Source organism: Aquarana catesbeiana, linkage group LG05 (assembly GCF_042186555.1).
Source record: "Aquarana catesbeiana isolate 2022-GZ linkage group LG05, ASM4218655v1, whole genome shotgun sequence".
Taxonomy (NCBI): Eukaryota; Metazoa; Chordata; class Amphibia; order Anura; family Ranidae; genus Aquarana; species Aquarana catesbeiana.
In genome coordinates this window covers 388,598,676-388,611,509 of record NC_133328.1, presented here as the reverse complement: position 1 = coordinate 388,611,509, position 12,834 = coordinate 388,598,676, and the positions used below count along the sequence as shown (strand labels likewise).

The 12,834-nt window shown below is 42.7% G+C and overlaps 1 protein-coding gene across 5 annotated transcripts in view; it reads left to right on the top strand.

The window, feature by feature from the left end:
- Nucleotides 1-12,834, top strand: part of MAK (male germ cell associated kinase) — a 131,642-nt gene that overhangs the window by 76,268 nt on the left and 42,540 nt on the right. The gene's annotated exons all lie outside the window — the stretch shown is intronic.

Genomic DNA, 12,834 nt, shown 5'->3' with positions numbered 1-12,834 from the left:
TTTTTTTTTATAACCTAACCCTGGTTTAAACTTCTCCACAACTTTATCCGTGACCTGTCTGGTGTGTTCCTTGGCCTTCATAATGCTGTTTGTTCACTAAGGTTCTCTAACAAACCTCTGAGGGCTTCACATAACAGCTGTATTTATAATGAGATTAAATTACACACAGGTGGACTCTATTTACTAATTACTTGACTTTAAAGGGGGCTGAATGCAAATGCACACCACACTTTTCATATATTTATTTGTAAAAAAAATTGAAAGCCATTTATCATTTTTCTTCCACTACACAATTATGTGCCACTTTGTGTTGGTCGATCACATATAATCCAAATAAAATACATTTACTTTTTGGTTGCAACATGACAAAAGGTGGAAAATTTCAAGGTGTATGAATACTTTTTGAGGGCACTGTAACATTATGACTAGTGGCGCCATTAGATAAAGAACATATTTTAGTACCAAGGTGCATTCTACTAGATCTGCGAGTGCTTTTTGGCCTCAAGCACAGGGTTTTCTATATTTTCAAGACTGCTATCTGGTCTTCTGTTCACTAGGTTCTGCCAGATGGATGTTGAGTCCTCATCTGATGCTAGCTTTGGGGTGTAGGCTCCTTCAGGTGGCTTTTGGAGCTGCAGGCAGTCCCTAGTTTTCTTGGGACCTGTTAGCATTGGTTTGCTGTGTTGCCCATGCCTCAGTAGAACTGCTTTTGGATTTCCTGAAGATGAAAGACTTCCCGTGTCCCTTAATGAACTCTAGAAAAAGGATTTTACTGTGAATACAAAAAACCTATTTTAACCACTTGCGGACCGCCCCACATACATCTACTGCGGCAGGGTTGCCGCTGTGTGCTGGATCACTTATCTGGTACATATTCAGCCCTTCTGGGTAAGGCGTGTGTGCGCGTGTGCCACCCCAGCTGTGCTATGATTTGCTACAGCACAAGCCAATCAGTGAGTCCTGGCCAATGATCTGGCCAATGATTGATCGCCGGGACCCGCTGATCGGCTCCATTATTCATGTAAGAGAGCTCTGTGTGGTAAACCACACAGAACTCTGTACACTGACAGGTGATCTTGCTGTTTTTTTTCCCTGCAAAGCAGGGATAAAAAACAACAAGTGCGCTTAGTAAAAGCAGCACATATTACACACATTGTTGGACACACAGTTAATCCCTTAATCACTTCTACATGTTAACCCCTTCCCAGCCAGTGCCATTAGTACAGTGACAATGTATAGTATTAGCACTGACCACTGTATTAATGTCACTATTAATGTTAGTGTACCCCCCCAGCCAGTATCAGTTATTGTCAGATTGCCCGCCACACTATCACAGACACACTAAATCATTGATCACCACCATTACTAGCATAAAAAAAAAAAATCAACTAAATATCCCATAGTTTGTAGACGCTATAACTTTCTTGCAAACCAAATAATATACACTTACTGGGATTAGTTTTTACCAAAGACATGTAGCAGTATACATTGTAGCCTAAATTCATGAAGAAATTAGATTTTTTTACATTTTTTATTGGATATATTTAATAGCAGAATGTAAAAAATATTTATTTTATTTTCAAAATTTTCAGTCTTGTTTGGTTTATATAATAAAAAAAATAAAAAACCCAGTGGTGATCAAATACTACCAAAAGAAAGTTCTACTTGTGTAAAAAAAGATGTAATAAATTTAATTTGCGTAGTGTTGCATGACCGGGCAATTCTCATTTAAAGTAGCACACTGCTGTATAGCAAAAAAATGGTAACGCAAAATAATCACCGCTACCCCTGGTGAACCAATAAATTAAGTAATCAAACAAATAGTGAAGAAAATAGTGAAAAAAGGGTGATGAATTAAACAAGGGAAATATATATTAGGGTATATATAAAAATTAATTGAATAGTGTTTCCTTTACTTTATAAACAAAACGGAAGGAAACAATGAAAAAATTAACAAACTAGATTTTCGTGACACATAGACTAATAGTGCTGCAACCCAAAAAAACCCCAGAATATTCAGTTTTGACAAATGGTAAGAGCACTCAGGTGCGCTACTATTGTCAGAAAAAGATGTTGAAAACCCCTTCAACTTGGGTGTGCATATTTATAAACACAATGAAACAATAACAAGTGCTATACATAGGAAACAATGTATAAGAAGTGAAGTGCAGTCCGCTTGGAAAGGTAAAAGTCCTACAGGTTTAATATGTAATCCAGGATTTTTCAGAGTTCAAACTGACATCTTCACTGCTTGGCACATATAAACTTCTATAAAAAAGGAGCAAAAAGGGGGGGGTGTGGTTTGCCTTTGGAGAAGATGGCTGCCTAAACCTCGAGCTCCGTCAGATCATAGCCCATATTAAGCACATAACAGGGGATTACTACTGCTAAACGGTCGCCCACCATGGGGACTTCCTCCCGTGGTTCCTCGGCAACAAGATCCCGTTCACCGAGGGAATTCAGCGGCCGTATCAGCCAAAACATACCGGAGATTTTCAGGACCCAGAGAACCAACATGGCGGCTCCGGCTCCCGCCTCATCCTCTGCTCGCAGCCCGGAGGGGATAACTCTTACACCTACGGAGCTATCTCCCACTCCAAATGACAACAACCCAGCCCTAAACCAACAACCGAGCCTGAACGACCTGAAAACGGTTGCCGCTGACATTAAGGACACGTTGTTTGCAGCCATAACGGACCTCCGTCATGAAATGCAGGCCATAGCGGGAAGAGTACAACGCATAGAAAACACAACGGCCCAACACACCACCGCCATCCGGAAAGTACATCAGAAAGTGGACACACACACGCTACAATTACGAGATCTTCAGCGACACGTTGAAGATCTCGACAACAGAGGGAGAAGACACAATCTGAGGGTGAGAGGCCTTCCCGAATCAGTAGAGAATGATCAGGTTCTCTCAACAGTATCAGACCTGTTCAACCGCCTCCTTGAACAACCGCGCCACACACCTATTGCAATGGAGCGCATACACAGGGCCCTCAGACCTCGTGGAAGAGAATCCGACCCGCCAAGAGATATAATATGCCACATAAACGATTTCGCCCTTAAGGAAGATATTCTAAAAAAGGCCCGTGACAAACAACAACTTACCTTTGAAGGCCGCACAATCCACATTTTTCAAGATCTTTCAGCGATCACACTCCGCCACCGTAAAGATCTGCGGCCCCTACTAGATGTCCTCAGGAATAAAGGAATTCGATACCGATGGAAGTTTCCGTTCGGTCTGCAAGCCGTACATCAAGGCAACTCAGCCCTCTTGAGAGTTCCTGAAGACCTGGAAAATTTCTGCCAAGTCCTAAACATACCATATGTTGATGTGCCAAACTGGTATGCGGACTTTACTTTCTCTCATCCGGAAAGCCTAATACGAGAAGAACCGATGGAAGCCCAAAACTCGACCTTCAGGAGACAAAGATCCCCATCGGCTCATAGACCCAGCTCCACTGCTACAACACAGCGACATCCGGCAAGCCCAATGTCGGCTCCCCTGCCTCGTAGAGCCCGTCGTGATTACTGAAAGATCCTACACCTCTAACCTCCTTATGCCTTTTGTTATGCCGGCTTCCACCACCGATCCACTTGGAAATCGTTTCGCCAACGTACTCCACTGAGAAGTTCCACAATGCCGCGAGCCCTTTCCAACATTCTCCAGGAGCTGCAAACCCTACTACAACCTCCCATCCGCACCTTACACTTTGCAGGGATCTCACTGTTCCCCTCACCGGCGGACTTTGCTGATCAAGACGAACACGCAAAATTCTCACACTACACGGAGATTTGCCCAGACCCGACCTTGGATAGAAAACCTGCATCACAGAATTTCTATACTACCGCAAGTCGGCCGACTTCAGAAAGATCGAAAGTAACCTAGACGACAGACTTCTATCAACGTACCGTCATCGAGCACTGCGATCATTAGAGAATCACAAGAAGAACCCACCCCTCTCCACGAAATCTGGCGGACATCTCTTATTTTTCGATGGACTTCTCTTCGTTATCAGCTGGGGTAACTTAACGTCTGCTATCTCCTCATACCTGTTTTTTTTTTTTTTTTAAGTGCTAGTTCAGTTCGGTTTCCTAGTTAATCTTGCAGAGCATTGTTTACTTGACGGGTTTCCGCACTGCTTGTTTTATGTATCTAATATCAGCCAGAGCTCAGAGGTGATTCAACTAACGATCACTATAAGCTAACCACTCATATCCCCTCACACTAACAAAACAGATACCCCGATCCCTTATGGACCAAATTACCTTACCTGATTAACCCTTAGGGTAAAGAATAAAAGATATATAACTCCTCTATCCCCCATTCCCAAACCGACACCCGGTACATGCAACAAATACGGTCTCCCATACCTCCACCATTTTCATAAATTACACACGACCGGGATCCAAAACATTTATGTTTCCCCGAAACCTCTACAATCACCTCTGGGCTCTAACCATCTGAAAGTTCTACGAGTTATATCTGTACAATTGACACTTCTGTCTTCTGCAACTACATGTTCGATTAAAACCTAAGAACACTGGCATTGCAGAACACAGATGTGAAAGAAGGGTAAGGTGTATATCAACATATAAGATACACAACGAAGAGGACTGGGAAGCACACGGCACAGGGAAAGCAGAACTTCCCCATCCTCTATTGCCTATCTCCTGGCTATACCACCCATTCCTGACAATAAAACAATCCCAGAAAGGGATAAGATAACTAAGCATTTACAACGTTATTACACTTAGGATATATGAGTTTATTATACACAGGTTTATTACGGTTCGGAAAGTTCTATACTATAAGCCATACCAGACTTCGTCCATAAAATGCAAACACATTCCACTACGTCATCCCCCAGGGATTCCACCACTAATACACATTTGGGACAGGGAAGAGAGAGGAAGAAAGAAAAAAAAAAAAAGAGAAAACCTCTAATATACATTGTTGTATCCCAAATACTCATACCCCGAGACATATTCATTGTCCCACCGTAACACGTATCCACCTAAAACATTTCAACCCCAACTTTTAACACGTACTCCTGAATGGGCTATGGATTTGACGGCTCAGATTATTAAACTTATTTTACATCTCTCCTTGGATAGATCAACCCCCACACAGTGGCACAACACGAGCGTATCTCCTCATAAATCACCTCATATAGCTCACGCCACTGACACTTTCCGGATTTTCCACAGTTGTGGACCCTACCCACTTAGACAGGTGATCCTTGTACCACCAGTCTCCGGATTCCCCCGCCCTCTTCCCTCTTCTTCTTCTCCACCCACCCTGCCCCCCCCCCCCTGAACCAAGAACCATCACACTCATCTCTATTGTCACTAGCCCACCACAAACTTCATTACATTTACATTTATTAAATACAACAACATTCGAAGTTCCCGGTCTCCCAATCTCTGTGCCTGTCTCTCTGCCACAGCTCCTCGACCACAATACACGCTCTCATCAGCGATCCCACTGATAATTTGGCACCATGGACTCCCCGCTAAACCCAGCAACCATGCCCACCCTTAAAATCATCTCACTTAACGCTAAGGGTCTCAACATACCAGAAAAACGCTCTCAACTTCTTTTAACAATGCACCGAAACAAAGCGGACATCATCTTTATACAAGAAACCCATTTCCGAACAGATTCCACACCAAAATTACACAATCATCATTACCCGACAGTACACCATGCAACCAACCCACTTTCCAAATCTAAAGGGGTGTCAATTCTCATAGGGAAAAAATGCCCTTTTCAACTAACCGACACAATGCTTGATATAGACGGCAGATACCTATTTCTGAAAGGATCATACCTACACCACAAAATTACGCTAGCTAATATATATGCACCTAACAGCAATCAGGTATCCTTCTTTCGCACCATCACAGACCTGTTAACCACTTTCCAAGAGGGTACCCTTCTTCTTGGCGGAGACTTTAATGTACCACTCAACCCTACACAAGACACCTCAACGGGAACGACATCCCTTCCCTATACCGCCCTCCGGAAAATAAAGTCACTTTTCCAAACCCTGCTTCTTCACGACACTTGGAGAACGTTAAACCCCAATGGTAAAGATTTCACCTTCTATTCGCCGCCGCATCGCCGTTACTCCAGAATTGACTACATTTTCATATCCCAAAACAACCTGCCCATGCTCAAACACGCATCCATAGACGCTATGTTTCTCTCTGATCACCATCCTATCTCCACGACGTTGACCTTCCCTACTACCATTCCCCACTCTCAGATATGGAGACTGGACCCTTCCCTACTCACAGACCCCACCATTGCAACTGAAGTCGAAAACCAACTCAAACAGTACTTTCAAGACAATAAACCACCCGATACCTCCCCACTTACTAACTGGGAAGCTCACAAGTGTGTGGTACGTGGCCTTTTTATTGCAGCAGCAGCGAAACGTAACCGTGAACGACAACGACATTATAAAACACTCACGGAAAAGATTCAAAAGCTAGAAAAAGCCCACAAACACGCTCAAGCTACATCTACCCTAACTGAGCTTATTCAAACCCGACAGGAACTACTAGATCTCCTAGGAAAACAAATACGGCGTAGATACATTCTATCGCAGAAAACATTTTATGAATATGGCAATAAAGCCAGCAAACTGCTTGCCAGATCATTACAACACAAAAAAGCTTCAACGACTATACACTCAATCACAGATACCTCAGGGAAAAAAATCAACTCGACACCAGATATAGCAAAACACTTCGTTAAGTACTACACTAAACTATACAACATCCCCCCCACGACCCCAAGAGCAACTGAAAGATCAAGAAAACAGCTAATCTCTGAATTTTTTAAAAAATACAGTCCATCCCCTATTTCAGACTCCATAGCACAAGACCTCGATAACCCTTTGACCATAGACGAAGCCACCCAATCACTGAAACAACTAAAAACGGACAAGAGTCCCGGACCAGACGGTCTGACTGTAGGATACTACAAAACATACGCGAATTCACTTACCCCATTTTTCCTATCCGCCTTCAACTCATTCATGTCGACCTTGGAACCCCCAAGAGACCTCTTGAGCGCCCACATTGCTGTAATTCCTAAACCAAATAAAGACCCAAATATAGTCTCCAATTACAGACCAATCTCATTACTCAACGTTGACCTCAAATGGTATGCCAAGATAATAGCAAATAGACTCCTCCCCCTCCTCCCCCAACTCATACACCTCGACCAAGTTGGCTTTGTCCCAGGAAGAGAAGCGAGGGATAACACGCTCAAGGCTATCAACGTCCACCACTGGCTGACCAACACCAAACACCAAGGATTCATGCTTTCCCTCGATGCGGAGAAGGCGTTCGACAGAGTGGCCTGGGACTACATGACGGAAGCTCTACGGGCCCTTGGCCTCCCAGCAAAACTGCTAAATCTTATAATGGCGTTATATGCTAACCCAACCGCAAATGTCCGCGTTAATGGCCACCTGTCGGACGCCTTCTCCATATCGAACGGAACACGCCAAGGTTGCCACCTTTCCCCTATAATATTTATCCTTACACTTGAACCGCTTCTGAGAAGATTGAGGGAGAACCCTGATGTCAAAGGCATAGAGATTAAAAACCACACGTATAAATTGGCAGCCTTTGCGGATGACATTCTGCTCTTTCTCACTGACCCGCTCACCACTATTCCAAACCTACTCAAAGATTTTGATACCTTTAAGACTCTAACAAATCTTCAAATTAACTTCACGAAATCTAACGCCCTAAATGTCACCTTACCACCCGCAACCCACCAGTATTGCCAAACAATATTCCCATTTACCTGGAACGATCGAGCAATCACATACCTGGGCATACAACTCCCGAAATCCCTTGCTGACTTATACTCCTTAAACCATCTACCACTACTACAAAACATAACTAAAGACTTATCAAATTGGGACTCCGGGTTATTTTCCTGGTTTGGGAGAAACGCAATCATTAAAATGAACATCTTACCCAGAATACTGTACCTTTTACAAACAATTCCAATCAAACTCCCACCTGCTTACTTTTCAACATATCGCACAGCCTGCATAAAATTTGTATGGGGTAAAATAACACCAAGACTTAATTACATTAGGCTCACATATCCCAAACTTAAGGGAGGAATAGGGTTACCCGACTTAAAAAAATATCAACAGGCTTGTCTCCTCACCAGGATCATAGATTGGAACATTCACACTAAATATAAAGATTGGATCCGATTGGAACAAGCAACGTCACCCCTCCCATTAGCACAACTCCCCTGGACCAAGTCACAACATGTCCCCTCAGAATGTAAATCCCACCCACTCATTAACCCAACGCTGATCGCCTTTCGGGAAGCATGCAACAAACAGAATATCTCCTCCACCCTTGGTCCAATGACTCCACTAGCACACAATCCAGAGTTCGCACCGGGAACACATCCATCCTTTCTAACTGACGGATGGCCTCATCCAAACATTCGAGCGGAACACTTTTTTTCTGAGGGTCGCTTATTGACTCAAGAAGAACTGGCCACCAAGATGAATAAAACCTCCTTCCCCTTCTGGACTTATGTACAAATTAGACATTTCTTTAGTAGATTCAAACCACAACCAGAATGGGCAAGACGCACCACTGCTTTCGAATCCCTATGCTTATCGGAGGAACCGCAACAACACCTAATCTCTCTTACCTATAACCTGTTATTCACAAATCAAAACTCCAACCTAATATGGCACAATAAAAAATGGGAACATGAACTGAATACTACCCTCACAGAAAAAGATTGGGAAAATGTATACACACACATACACAAAGGAACCATTAATGTTCAAGTACAAGAAAATGCGTTCAAAATATTATCCAGGTGGTATAGAACCCCACTTACACTACATCACTTTAACTCAGCCCTCACGCAGCAATGCTGGAGATGTCAAACAGACATTGGATCCTTCTTACATATATGGTGGACATGCCCCAAAATCCAACCGTTCTGGAAAGAGGTTCACAAAATTATCACACAAGTAACCACCTATACACTTGACTTTACCCCTGAGCAATTCCTCCTTCACCACTCCACAATCCCAACACGTTCATACCTACGTTCGCTTGCTATGCACATGGTCAACGCAGCAAAGATGTGCATTCCATGCAAATGGCGATCTCCTGACCCTCCAACTATAGCAGACTGGTACAAACGCATTCAAAAGACTGCAGAAATGGAAGAACTCATACATCAAACAAAAGACACACCCACCAAATTCACTCACACATGGGCCTGCTGGTTACATTTTCTTACCACAGACGACTACAAAACAATTATACCCTGAAAAGGAAACGGGAAACCCCCTAACCACATGTACCCCTAATCCTACTGACTTTACTCAAACCCCGTATCATTAACTTATGTGAATAAGTTAAATACACAGAACTCTATGGAATCTCATCTCCCAAGAATACGGGGGCATAATAAGTATATCCTGGCTTTGGTTCTCGGGTGCTTCCCTTCACTGTCTTAACACCTTCGGATGAAAAGAAATTTTTAATTTACCATAGGTACAAAGACCTTTTATTCCCCTTTTTTTTTTTTAATATGCAACGACACTGACTTAACAATTTCCACATATCGTCCCATGCCTGACCTGATTTCAAAGGTACCTGGAAGCCCCCCATCCACAGCAAGCTCCCTCAAGAGGGGTGGATGGCTCTCGGGTGACCGGGTACAGAGTTAAGTTTACTTGACATAGACAAATACTTACTGACACTAGTTGAAATTGCGCCTTTCAAGGTATCTTCCTCCCGCAAGGCAGCGCACATATCCTTTGTTGAAGGATGCCCTGCCTCATTAATATGTATGTTTTCATTTATGAACATTGTAATGTAATATGTAATATACATGTTGATTATACTCTGTATACATGAAAATTTTCAATAAACTTCGTTGAAATAAAAAAGGAGCAAAAAGGGGCCGCTTACCAGACGTAGATGACCCATATTACGGAGGTCTTGCAGGCTCAGATTAACAGATCCCGGCAGGAACAGCTGATCGGGTTCCCGTGTTCAGATATCCATTCACACTGAGGATTATACTGCCGCTTAGGATGACCCTGCAGCGCGCTTCCGAAGGCTTGAACAGCTGATCTGTTTAGACACAGGCTCCGGTCTTCCTTGCGCTTCTCACAGGCACTGTAGAATCTGGATGGTATCATTTGTCTCCGTGGGATCACTCACAGGTTTACAGAAGAGATGGTAAAAAATAGAAGGTCCTCCATAGTGTAGTATATTAAAACAACACTTTAATAAAACGATGAATGGTTGACATCAGAAAAAATGTGCTTGGGCAAACCCGTGTAATAAAGTGTATATGTGCCCAATGGGATAACTATCCCGTAACAAAAAAACAGTTTACCACCAAAGTGTATATGTATATACAAATGTAACAGAAAATATCATCAGTACCATTAATTGTAAATAATAAATAAATATGACTGCACACAACTCTCTCCTATTCTATAAAGGGTTAACCTTATTTTACAATTCGTTCTTATACTTTCTACAGTGGCTAATATAGAGTCTCTTATCCGTCCACATCCAGTGCCATCCACTGGTTACATATTGCCACTAAATCTCCATTGTGCACAATTAACGTGACCAACCAATATATATATATATAAATAAGAAAAAAAGAAAAAAAATGTGTATATAAGGTGATCCGTTGTTTTAAAAATATACCAGTTATAACACAGTTGTAATATATAAGAGAATTATGAATAAAAATCAATTTTGTGAAAGTTCTATCTTGAAGATATTTCATTCAAACAATTCCTGCGTGACGTGACTGTTGTGATGACAGTTGAAATCCAGTGACTTAGGTGCTCCCCCTCAAGGGTCCCCACTCACCCGCTCCCTGCACCCCTGCAGGGGTAAAGAGCATCTGGTATCCTCGATACTTTCTTGGAATCCGATGTAGTTGTCCAGTGGGGTTATCCTTAGGGGGCTTCCACTCCAGGTGTGACTGTCCTTCAAGTTTAGGCTTTATCCTCATATAAAAGAAAACAGGGCTCCCATCGTGTGATAACGTATTGTATTTATTTAAAATGTTATTAGGTCCAATGACCAGTATTATAAAAATAAATATAAAAGTTTAAAAACAATTAACACTCCCGAAGGAGTGAAAATATCACACTGCGTAGGGGAGATCAAGCCCGGAGAGGAGCTCGTGGATATACGCCAAACAGCTGAGCGGCGTGCGCCTCAGCTGCGCTCCACGCTCTCTCCGACTTCCGTGTATGATGTAGGTACGTAGCTCCGCCTTACGCGTTTCGTCATTGACGTTCTCAAAGGCGTAGCTAACGTCCCTGATGGCAAACTATTTGAAGGCAAGCGGGCATTTCTCCTCCCTTGGGCGGGGTCCCATAGTATGTATTACCAAAACGGCCTATAATGGACCAAACCAAATGCCGGGGATGTTTCAAGTATATTCCCTCGATAATAGAGTATTATTATCCCCGCTTGCCAACATTCCGACAAAATTGAGCATTTCCATAAACCTATAACTACAGGCATCAGTACTTTATTATACATATAATTCAAAATAAACCATTCTAAATTAATCCTTGGGTGATACCATTTCTCCCACCAATATCCGCACGGTTAAAGCGCTGGGGTTTATAAATTATGACCCCTATTGACAATATAGGATATTACAAGTGACCCTCGTAAATATATACACAGATCCCAATTTAAAGTTAAGATGTATGCTTAATTATGGTCCCTGTATAAGCCATACCCCTCATCCTTCCGGGGTCCAGGTTCCTTAGCCAAAACAGACCTGCAGATATTGGTTTAGGGGATCAATATCACCAAGCTTACATATCCCAAATTAGAAGATAAATGATTTATCCAGCTAGATGTATATATTTTTGTTACGGGATAGTTATCCCATTGGGCACATATACACTTTATTACACGGGTTTGCCCAAGCACACTTATTCACTACTAGGAGAGCACACAAGTAATTTTGAGCTATATAGGTAATACATAACCGATACGTACCCATACAGGTAGCGCCACTTGCCCCTACCCACACATATCTTCACTTTCTATCTTATCCCTGCAGGGGTAAGCAAGGGGAGGCTGCAAGCCTTGGTCTGTGAGCGCGGAAATCTTAATCCTTTTTTGACATCAGAAAAAGTTTGGCAAAAAATCAATACACGATTACAACCAGCTCCACTGCGATCAGACCAGCCAGCTGATGTGTGGTAATGACAGATCCCTTAGCTCCGCCCCAAAGTGTTGTTTTAATATACTACACTATGGAGGACCTTCTATTTTTTACCATCTCTTCTGTAAACCTGTGAGTGATCCCACGGAGACAAACGATACCATCCAGATTCTACAGTGCCTGTGAGAAGCGCAAGGAAGACCGGAGCCTGTGTCTAAACAGATCAGCTGTTCAAGCCTTCGGAAGCGCGCTGCAGGGTCATCCTAAGTATAATCCTCAGTGTGGATGGATATCTGAACACGGGAACCTGATCAGCTGTTCCTGCCGGAATCTGAGCCTACAAGACCTCCGTAATAGGGGTTATCTACGTCTGGTAAGCGGCCCCTTTTTACTCCTTTTTTATAGACGTTTATATGCGCCAAGCAGTGAAGATGTCAGTTTGAACTCTGAAAAATCCTGGATTACATATTAAGCCTGTAGGACGTTTACCTTTCCAAGCGGACTGCACTTCACTTCTTATACATTGTTTCCTATGTATAGCACTTGTTATTGTTTCATTGTGTTTATAAATATGCACACCCAAGTTGAAG